Source organism: Montipora foliosa, chromosome 9 (genome assembly GCF_036669935.1).
Source record: "Montipora foliosa isolate CH-2021 chromosome 9, ASM3666993v2, whole genome shotgun sequence".
NCBI lineage: Eukaryota > Metazoa > Cnidaria > Anthozoa > Scleractinia > Acroporidae > Montipora > Montipora foliosa.
Genome location: NC_090877.1, coordinates 37,080,392 through 37,088,932, shown reverse-complemented (window position 1 = coordinate 37,088,932; position 8,541 = coordinate 37,080,392). Strand labels below are relative to the sequence as shown.

General features: G+C 41.2%; 1 long non-coding RNA gene and 1 pseudogene across 1 annotated transcript in view; one reads left to right on the top strand and one right to left on the bottom strand.

The window, feature by feature from the left end:
• Positions 1–1,578: 1,578 nt before the first annotated feature.
• On the top strand, positions 1,579–4,313 carry LOC137971799 (uncharacterized; annotated as a pseudogene).
• A 2,310-nt stretch (positions 4,314–6,623) lies between these two features.
• LOC137970792 (uncharacterized) overlaps positions 6,624–8,541 on the bottom strand; it is a 25,225-nt gene continuing 23,307 nt past the window's right edge. Inside the window, exon 4 of the long non-coding RNA XR_011116870.1 lies at positions 6,624–8,541. This exon is cut by the window's right edge and continues 124 nt beyond it. This is a non-coding gene — a long non-coding RNA (uncharacterized lncRNA).

Genomic DNA, 8,541 nt, shown 5'->3' with positions numbered 1-8,541 from the left:
CGCAGTTATTCAAGTCAAGCATCGGCGGGATGCAAACTTAAAGCTGATAAGGCTGCATGATGCCTGGAGGACCTATGTCTAGAACAGAAACGAAAGGGGAGCGAAAGAGAACGACAACGACAAGTAAAACAGAATACCAGTAAGCGGAAGAAGTTACTCCACAAATTCTTTCCTTGGGCACTAAACCGTTTGTTATTTTTACGGATGCGTTATTTAAATTGGATGCGTATTTTTAAAAGGTGGTTTAATCGGTTCTTCCTTTGTTCAGGAATGAAAATTGAATTTTTATTGTCAACTGGAATTAAATAACAATTATCTGTACTCTTTTGGACATAAAGAAAAAGTTGATTTGTTTGTTTGTTTTGCTCTAAAATGCGAGCAAACAAGTATTTTTTTAATTCGTTTGCCCAACTGGTTTCCGTTGTGCCTCAACAGTGACAAGAAAAATTTGCCCTTATGTTATAAACACGTATTCGCAATGAGTTCTCCTAAAATTAGAGGGAAATCTCATTAGCTTGTGTTTTCAGAAGTTTGTTTAAAGCACCCAAATGTTATTTAAAGTGTTGGAGCAGATCGTGTTTGAAGTTCGTCCTTTCTTGGTTGCCTTGCCGTATTTAGCTGATTCTTGTACTAAGCCAACCTGGCGTGTTTCAATGAAATACATCAAAATGTGAATGATCTTGTTTTAAGAGATAAAGTGGAATAAAGTACATCAATAAAACTCTAGACTTCTTTGACCTTGAACTGACAAAGTTGTTTTTATGGCTTCTAACTTTAGCGTGATTCCTATTGGCTCGTTATTGACAGTTGACACTGAAATATCATGGCTTTTTTTCCTTTTCCATTCGCTCGCTGAGGGTGTGCTTGTTTTCTTTTAAAACTCATGCGGTTCAAGAAAAATTCATTTAAAAATTTACACCGAAACTGGTGAATTTTAAAGTGAATTTTACTCGAAAAACCGGTATCGTACTCATCGCTTCGTGATTCATGCCATATGGGTTTTTAGCGTAAAATTTACCGTGAAATTCATTAGTTAAGCAATGAATTTTTCAATACAAGAAAGGAAAGAAAATGATTTAGTTATTAAGGCAGCAACCGGAAACATGAAAACGCGGACACTTCGAAACCTTTTATTTTCACTAACCCTACAGGCAGCAAGAATAAGTAACCACGGTGGACCCACCGCTGTCCATTCTGTTTGCAAGTATGGGAATGCGAGCGTATGTGGACCATGCGGTCGAAAAGAAAAATAGAATGTAGTTGTTGCGTTAACACAAGTTTAATATTGGTCTAACCAAATTGGTCTATTCGATCCGCATGCGAGCTGCGGCCAGCTAGGGGATGGATAAGCAAGAAGGGTTTCATTCTGCGGATGAACAAGTAATATCGCAGCCTCACAGCAGTCTAATACAACCTAAAGATTCGGTAAACCAAACAGGTTCAAATTCGTGATCAAGTTCGTCAAGGAGGAGAAAGGACGCCCAAATTAAGGCCGCCATCGCGAACCTTCAAGCAAAGCAGTTAAAGGAGCGAGTAAAAAGGGAAAATGAGGCACGTGAGAAGGAATTTAGAGAAGAAATGGCCCAAAGGGAATTGGAGTTGAAAGTGGAATATCGAAAACGGGAGCTCGATCTGTTACGGTTAAAACGAGAGAACGATATGGCCATAACTTACGCCCAAGTCCAAGCAGACGTAGCACAGCTTGAGAATGAAATACTGGGACAAGACCTTATTGAAGGTAAAGAGGTCATTGAGCGAAGGGTTAAGGTCAGTCAAACTTCGCCATCTTTGAAACATTATTTAGTTCCCAGTCCCCATACAGTTAGTGATCTGGACAGTAAAGATGAACATTCAAGCCCATGTATTGAAGTTGAACCTGCAATGACAACGGGATATGTTTCCCAAGGAAGTAAGCCAGCTATTTACTCAAACGCATCCCTAAATTATGACAGACAAACTGCCATTTCATATAAAGATACTCCCCTGAGTACATGTCCCAAGTCTTTGCCATTAAAGAATTTACAATTTCATACCGCTAATAAGGATGTTCCCAATTTGGGCATAAGTTAGTTACCATTTGCCACAGCAAGTGAATTAAATGTGCTACCGTTCAGTACTTCTGCTAAAGTACCTAATCCAGATCTCCTTCAACCTGGAAACAAATGTTCATTCCAAGGTACACCAACCCTTGTCAGCTTAGCTGAAAAGACCCAAGTGTTTGATGAGTTCCCCTTATCTGGACATACGACTATGACCTACCATAAACATGGGTCATCTTGTAATGGTAGTGCATCCACTCCTTATTTTGATACATAAATTTGTCATGGTACTACTCCCCTGGGAAGGGCTACAAGTATCCCTTCGACATCGACTTACAGTACTATTTGTAGTGGCAACTTAGCTTGGGCCTCTTGTGAACCAAAATGCGCGTCCTCCACTCGTTACTCTCAACCATCGTTCATGGCGCAATGGGCTCCGGGTACTGGAAAGGCGTCAACTCCCCACCCAAGTGATTTTAAAGTAACCACTAAGTATCATTCAGCTCAAGCTGAAGAACTAGTAAATTCATTTATTGACAATCTCACAGAGGGTCAAGAAACTGTCTTCCGCTTGACCTCTGATAGCTTGCAAACAGATTCAAGCGTAGCTCTTTTGCGAGCACATGAAAAGCAGCGATTACCAACGCTTGAGCTCTTCAAGTTCACAGGCAAACCAATTGATTGGCCAAAGTTTATTGAAAGATTTCGTGACCAAATACACAACAAGACGACACTTGCTGATACAGATAAGATGGCCTACCTATTTCAAAACCTCGGTGGTGAGGCCATAGCTATGCAGTCGCCCTAAAGACATTGAAAGGCCAGTTTAGAAACCCTAATAGTGTTGCAACAGCTTACCTAAGCAACATGCTGGACAGCACCCTTGTGTCGTCGAATGTTAGACAAGCCTTGCGGGACTACTATTACCAAGTGAAAGCATGTACGACGTGGTGTGTGAAGATGGGTCTGTCGGCTATACTCCAAATCCCGGAGTATCTCAACAGAGCAACTATGAGACTACCGAAGCACCTAAGAGTAAGATGGTATGAGCACATAGATGGTCGTACGGATAAGTCCAACCTGGTCGAGTTTGAAAAATGGTTGCATAAATGAGTTGACACCTCATTTAACCCCCTGGAGGATTTTATATGCGAGGAATGGAGCAAGAAGCAGAGATCTACCAAATCGAAATCAAGCATCAAATTGCATCCCCTTGACACTAGAGCAGAGCTCCCCAACGAAGTACTAGTGGAAAGCGATGCTATCACTGATTTGAAGCAAACTCCTCAGTTGCACCCCCTGGCCGTGGCAACAGGGCTTCTCACGGAAGTTCGGAGAGACAGCAACGTCTCTTACAACTCAAAGGAAAGTCAGGCCAACTTTCAAAATAAAGAAGCAGAAAGGAATGCTCAGTTTAAAAGGAAGAAGTGTGTTGTTTGCCGAGAAAGGCATCCTGTTGCGTATTGTCCGGTGTTTTAGTCCAAGCAACTCCAAGAAAGACAAAAACTTGCTTGGGAACATAAACTCTGTTTCAATGGCTTACAGGGAAACCATCAGGCGAAATGCTGCCCCGGTAAAAAACGCTGTTTGAAGGAACATTGTCGTCTACCCCACCATACACTGTTACATGAAGGTCACCAAGTACATTCAAATCCCGATTATCCAACAGACACCCACAGCAGCACACCCAGGACATCCGTTCCTCCGCAAGAAGTTGCTCGGCGTTCCGGGCCCTCCCCAAGTTCATTAACCACTGCGAGAGAGTAACGTCCACCAAGTTTGCGTTTAGCACCAACGAAAGGTCCTCCTCAAGTCCTACCAGTTCAGATCCATAGCCAAGGAGAACGTGTACGCTGTTCTCGATCCTGGAAGTGCCTCAACCCTTATCAAAAGGGATTTAGCAGACCACCTACAACTCGTTGGTGAAGCCTACCAACTTAACCTGAGCACGGTCGGCAATGATGTGAAGATTCAGCGTTTGAAGAGAGTGAGTTTTGGTCTCTCGTCTAAAGATTATTCGGAACCAGTAATGGTGAATGGAGCGTGGGTAAATGGCAAGCTTAATATCCCGTCCGTCAAACTGCCGAAAAGGGCAGCCATCGAACAGTGGAGTCATTTATCGTATATCGACTTACCAGATGTTGACGGTTCCAAAGTAATGCTTCTAGTTGGATCTGATATGGCCCACCTGCTGATTCACCTCGAAGTCCGCCAGAGACGAGTGGACGAGCCCATCGCCATTAAGACCCCTCTTGGATGGACTCTCTTTGGTAACGCAACCAAAGGACTGTGCTAAACAATCAATGCAAACCTTCTTGCAACAATCGAAGGGCTCCCTCTGCAACATCAAATTGAACGATTTTTGGAGGTTGAGTCTTATGCGACGAAGCAAGAATCCTCAGAAGCCACCCTGTCCATTGAAGACCAAAGAGCCCTGGCTATCTTGCAGAGCAGTACAGTGAAAGAGCGGGATCACTATAAAACACCGTCGCTATGGAAAGGTGAGCCAATCATGCCAAACAACCGAGCTATGGTAGTTTCAAGACTCCACGCGACCGAAAGGAAGCTCAAGAAGGATCCAGAATTGGCGCTGAAATACAAGAAAGTCATAAATGATTACGTCAATAGAAGACACGCAAAAAAGATTGTCTTTGCCGGCTTTCCAATCCATTATCCTCTGCTAGTTTTGATCATAAAGATATCGTTAGCACGTCCTTTGTTACATTATCTAGGCTTTGAAAGTCCACGACAAAACTATATTCACATAAAAATCAAAGGGAAAATTAGCCAAACTGTGCACTAATTAGGTTGGTCTGTTGAAAGACCAGCGCACACAACGTCTCTCTTTTTTCCATGTGAGTCAACTTGGCAGCTACCTCCATGGCTCTTTTTGATGACGGACTGACGGGCACTTCTCCCAAGAATTTAGACGCCACTACGAAATTGTACAGTGTGGAAATATTTCCCGGAGAGGATTCTACATCTGTTAAATTAATAGCTCTAGTTACAATTGTTAACAAAACTGACTCATAATTCGTCCATGGTCCATGTATTTGAGAAATTCCTGCCGACGATAGGAACTATGATCCCTTGACCCTTTTGTAGATACCATGCAGCAGATCTTTTCCTCTTCACTCCTGATGGCCTTGCGGAAGGGCGGGAACGTGCATCGTGCACATTTTCGCAATCTATACACAGGAGCACATAGAGGAGCATCTCTGTCCATTTCCCAGGCAAGGGCACTTGGACTTTATTACTTTATCCTTGCAAGCTGCATATTTTTTTGGCATCTCCTCTCTTCGTAGCCATACCTTTTCTACATCCACAGCTTAGGTGTCTATATGGACATGACAAGTTCAGTTTCAAGTCGAAACGAGTGGTTGCATGGCGTAGTTAAAGCGTAATATCTTAGTTACATAGTTTAGTGGGAGCTTATAGTTTTTGGTGACATTTTGCGAAAGTTGATCGTTCCAAAACTATTTCTGGTGCCTTCACTTTGAACTGATAATTATTCTTATAAAACCTTGCAATATTTGACCCTGAAACTTTATTTTGTCGTGACACAAGTTTTAACGTTGTTTTTCTCTCGATCAAACTAGACCCACGCGGATGCGTTCAAGCACATTCAGTCACTTTTAAAATTGATATAAAGATTTGATTTGTCGCTAAATTAAGGAAAGATAGCTTGTAGAATTACTAGAGCAAAGCTGCACAAGCGCAATGGCCTTTAAACACTGTTTCAAAATTAAACGTCACACGGCTGAGAGCTTTTCACTTACTGCGCGTTAAATTTAAGAACGCTACCATTGTAACGTTGGTGATTTTTGTGGTATTTCAACAGCATGTGTTGTAAGAATTCCAAAGAAAATAGTAGCACTCCCTCTTGTTTGAAAAGTTCCTCAAAAAGAGGGCGTAAGTTCAAGCTTAGTGAAAGACGAAGAAGGCACCTCATTTGCTGTGTCAGGCCATAGGTCCTACGAAAAAGGGACGGGATTTTTACCCGTAAAATAATTATAAACACTGTGACATAGTCATCTGAAAAGAGGGGTTGTGGTATCAAGTATTAGTTATTACCGTGATTCGTTTTAAGCTCAATAGCGCACAGCTGTAAATGTTCTTTTTTTGTGTGTAAATGCATTCTTACATAGGTGGAAACAGAAAAAAGGTTTTTGGTTTCATCAGAATTAGAGGGTTGAAACTGCTCAGTATTTAAAACGAATAGCTCTTCAAAAAGAAAGTTATATTTACGGGTATATACCCTTAGATACATGACTGGACCCATTGACTTGTAGAACGAAAATTCCTTATGTATATAAACAATATGAACATCACCACACCCCCGCCGTTTCTTACAAATTAAAAGTATTCACGGTCCCTTTAAATCGGTCTTCTTTGCCGATTTATTACTTGAAAATAAGCACTACAACACAACTTAACGGTAAAGACATTTTCAAGCAATAAGCCTTTTTTCCCATGGCGACCGTTGTCGTTAAATTAATTACAGTCTACTGAAATCATTTAGCAATGAACGGATCACCGTCACGGTGGTGTACCGTTGCAAATAAGCGTAAGAAAGGCGCTGTTGTGATTTCTATTAATTATGGTTACACATAGCAATTACCCCAATAGCTTAGTACGCTTAAACTTCCTAGTTTTTTCAAAACATAACGCCAAAATTAAGAAATTAGAGTAGATGAGGGTTAACGTAGTAGAAGGCGCGGGGGTTAACTTGGGGTAGATCAAGGTCAACGAAGTATAAAGCGGCGAACATAGGGTAGATGAGGGTAAACGTGGTTTAATAACATAGAGTAGATGAGGGTTAACGTGGTAGAAGGGGGTTAACTTGGGGTAGATGAGGGTAGACGTGGCTAACTTAGAGTAGATGAGGGTTAACGTGGTGGAACAAGGTTAACTTGGAGTTTGATGAAGGTAAACCAGGTATATAGTGGCCTACTTAGGGTAGATAAGGGTAAATGTGGTTTACGTAGAGTAGATTAGGGTCAACGCAGTAGAAGGAGGTTAACTTGGGGTAGATGAAGGTTTACGAGGTATAAAGTGGCCAACTTAGGGTGGCTGAGGGTAAAAGCGGTTAACTTAGAATAGATGAGGGTTGGTAGAACGAGGTTAGCTTGTAGTAGAAGAAGGTTAACGAGGTATAAAGCCGCCAAATTAAGGTACATGTGGGTACAGCGGCCAGTTTACGGTAGATGAGGGTAAAGGGCGTTCTCGTAGGCAAACGTGGTATACGGATGCTTTAGAATGACACTTGGTGTGATTTATATAACGTTGAAAGTTGTTATGTATTGGACGTTTTATGGGCCTATTTGCGCTTTTTTGTTTGCGTTTTCGTTTTTTTTATTTGCGTTTTCTTTTTTTTTTTTCTTTTCGTTTCCTTTGCTTTGTTTGCGTTTTCTTTTTTTTTATTTGCGCTTTCTTTTGTGTTTGTGTGTGAGCCTTCTGGGCCACCGTAGTACATGTATTAAGCTAAAGCAAGAGAGTATGAAGATAAGAAAGGTAATCCCTCATATTGGCCCTATTCCCATCGTTATCCCTCGTAAGGTATTTTTAGCTCTCCTGCGAGATCCGGTATTCCCACGAGGGTTAACTGATAGCCAATCATATGTGCCCATTTTACCAATGTTGACAGCTGAGCGAATTCTCACGCAATGAATCGTAAAAGGGGGAACATATGATAGGCTATCAGTTAACCCTCGTGGGAATACCGGAACTCGCAGGAGATCTAAAAATAACTTAATAGGGATTACGATGGGAATAGGGCCAATATGAGGGATTACCTCTCTTACCTTCATACTCTCTTGGCTAAAGAGATGGTGAAGAGAACCAACGAAACCTAAATTGAATTACAGTGAAAAATTACCTCAAAGGTAATTTTGTTTGCTGTGAACTTGCCATTGCAAAACAATGTGTAAAATAATAGTTTAGTACTTCAAACTGTATTTGAATTTTCATTACACTCAAGAAGATGTCAAGAGCCATTTTGGTTCCTGTGAAGCTAGCATTGTAGTTTATTGATAATTGTGTACTCCAATACTGTATTTAGTATTGTGCAGTAGGAAAATTAAACAGCAGCAACTTGAACATGGGTGCCACAAATGAACAGTATGGAGCCAGAATTGGTATGCATGACCTATTTTTACCCCAGTGTATTCTATTTACCAACATTAAAATGCTTGATACAGCGGTATAGATGTGAGAATGAAGTGACAGTATGTTTAACTAAAATTGTGCTACAATATTCTCGCACTGTTCTTGAGAGAATGTCAAACGATTTCGAGGAGAACCCTGGGCCTAGAGTGTTTGATCCAGCAAAAGCAGTTATTGCAGATATTAGCCAAGGGAGTGATGTGAACAAGCATCAAGGTTCTATCAATTTCAATGAATTAGTTGATCCTACTCATACAGTTTGTGTAGACTTTAATCAAGGTAATGAATCTGTGTTTGGATCAAATGCAGGAAAGCAATGTGTTACTGACATGTATTT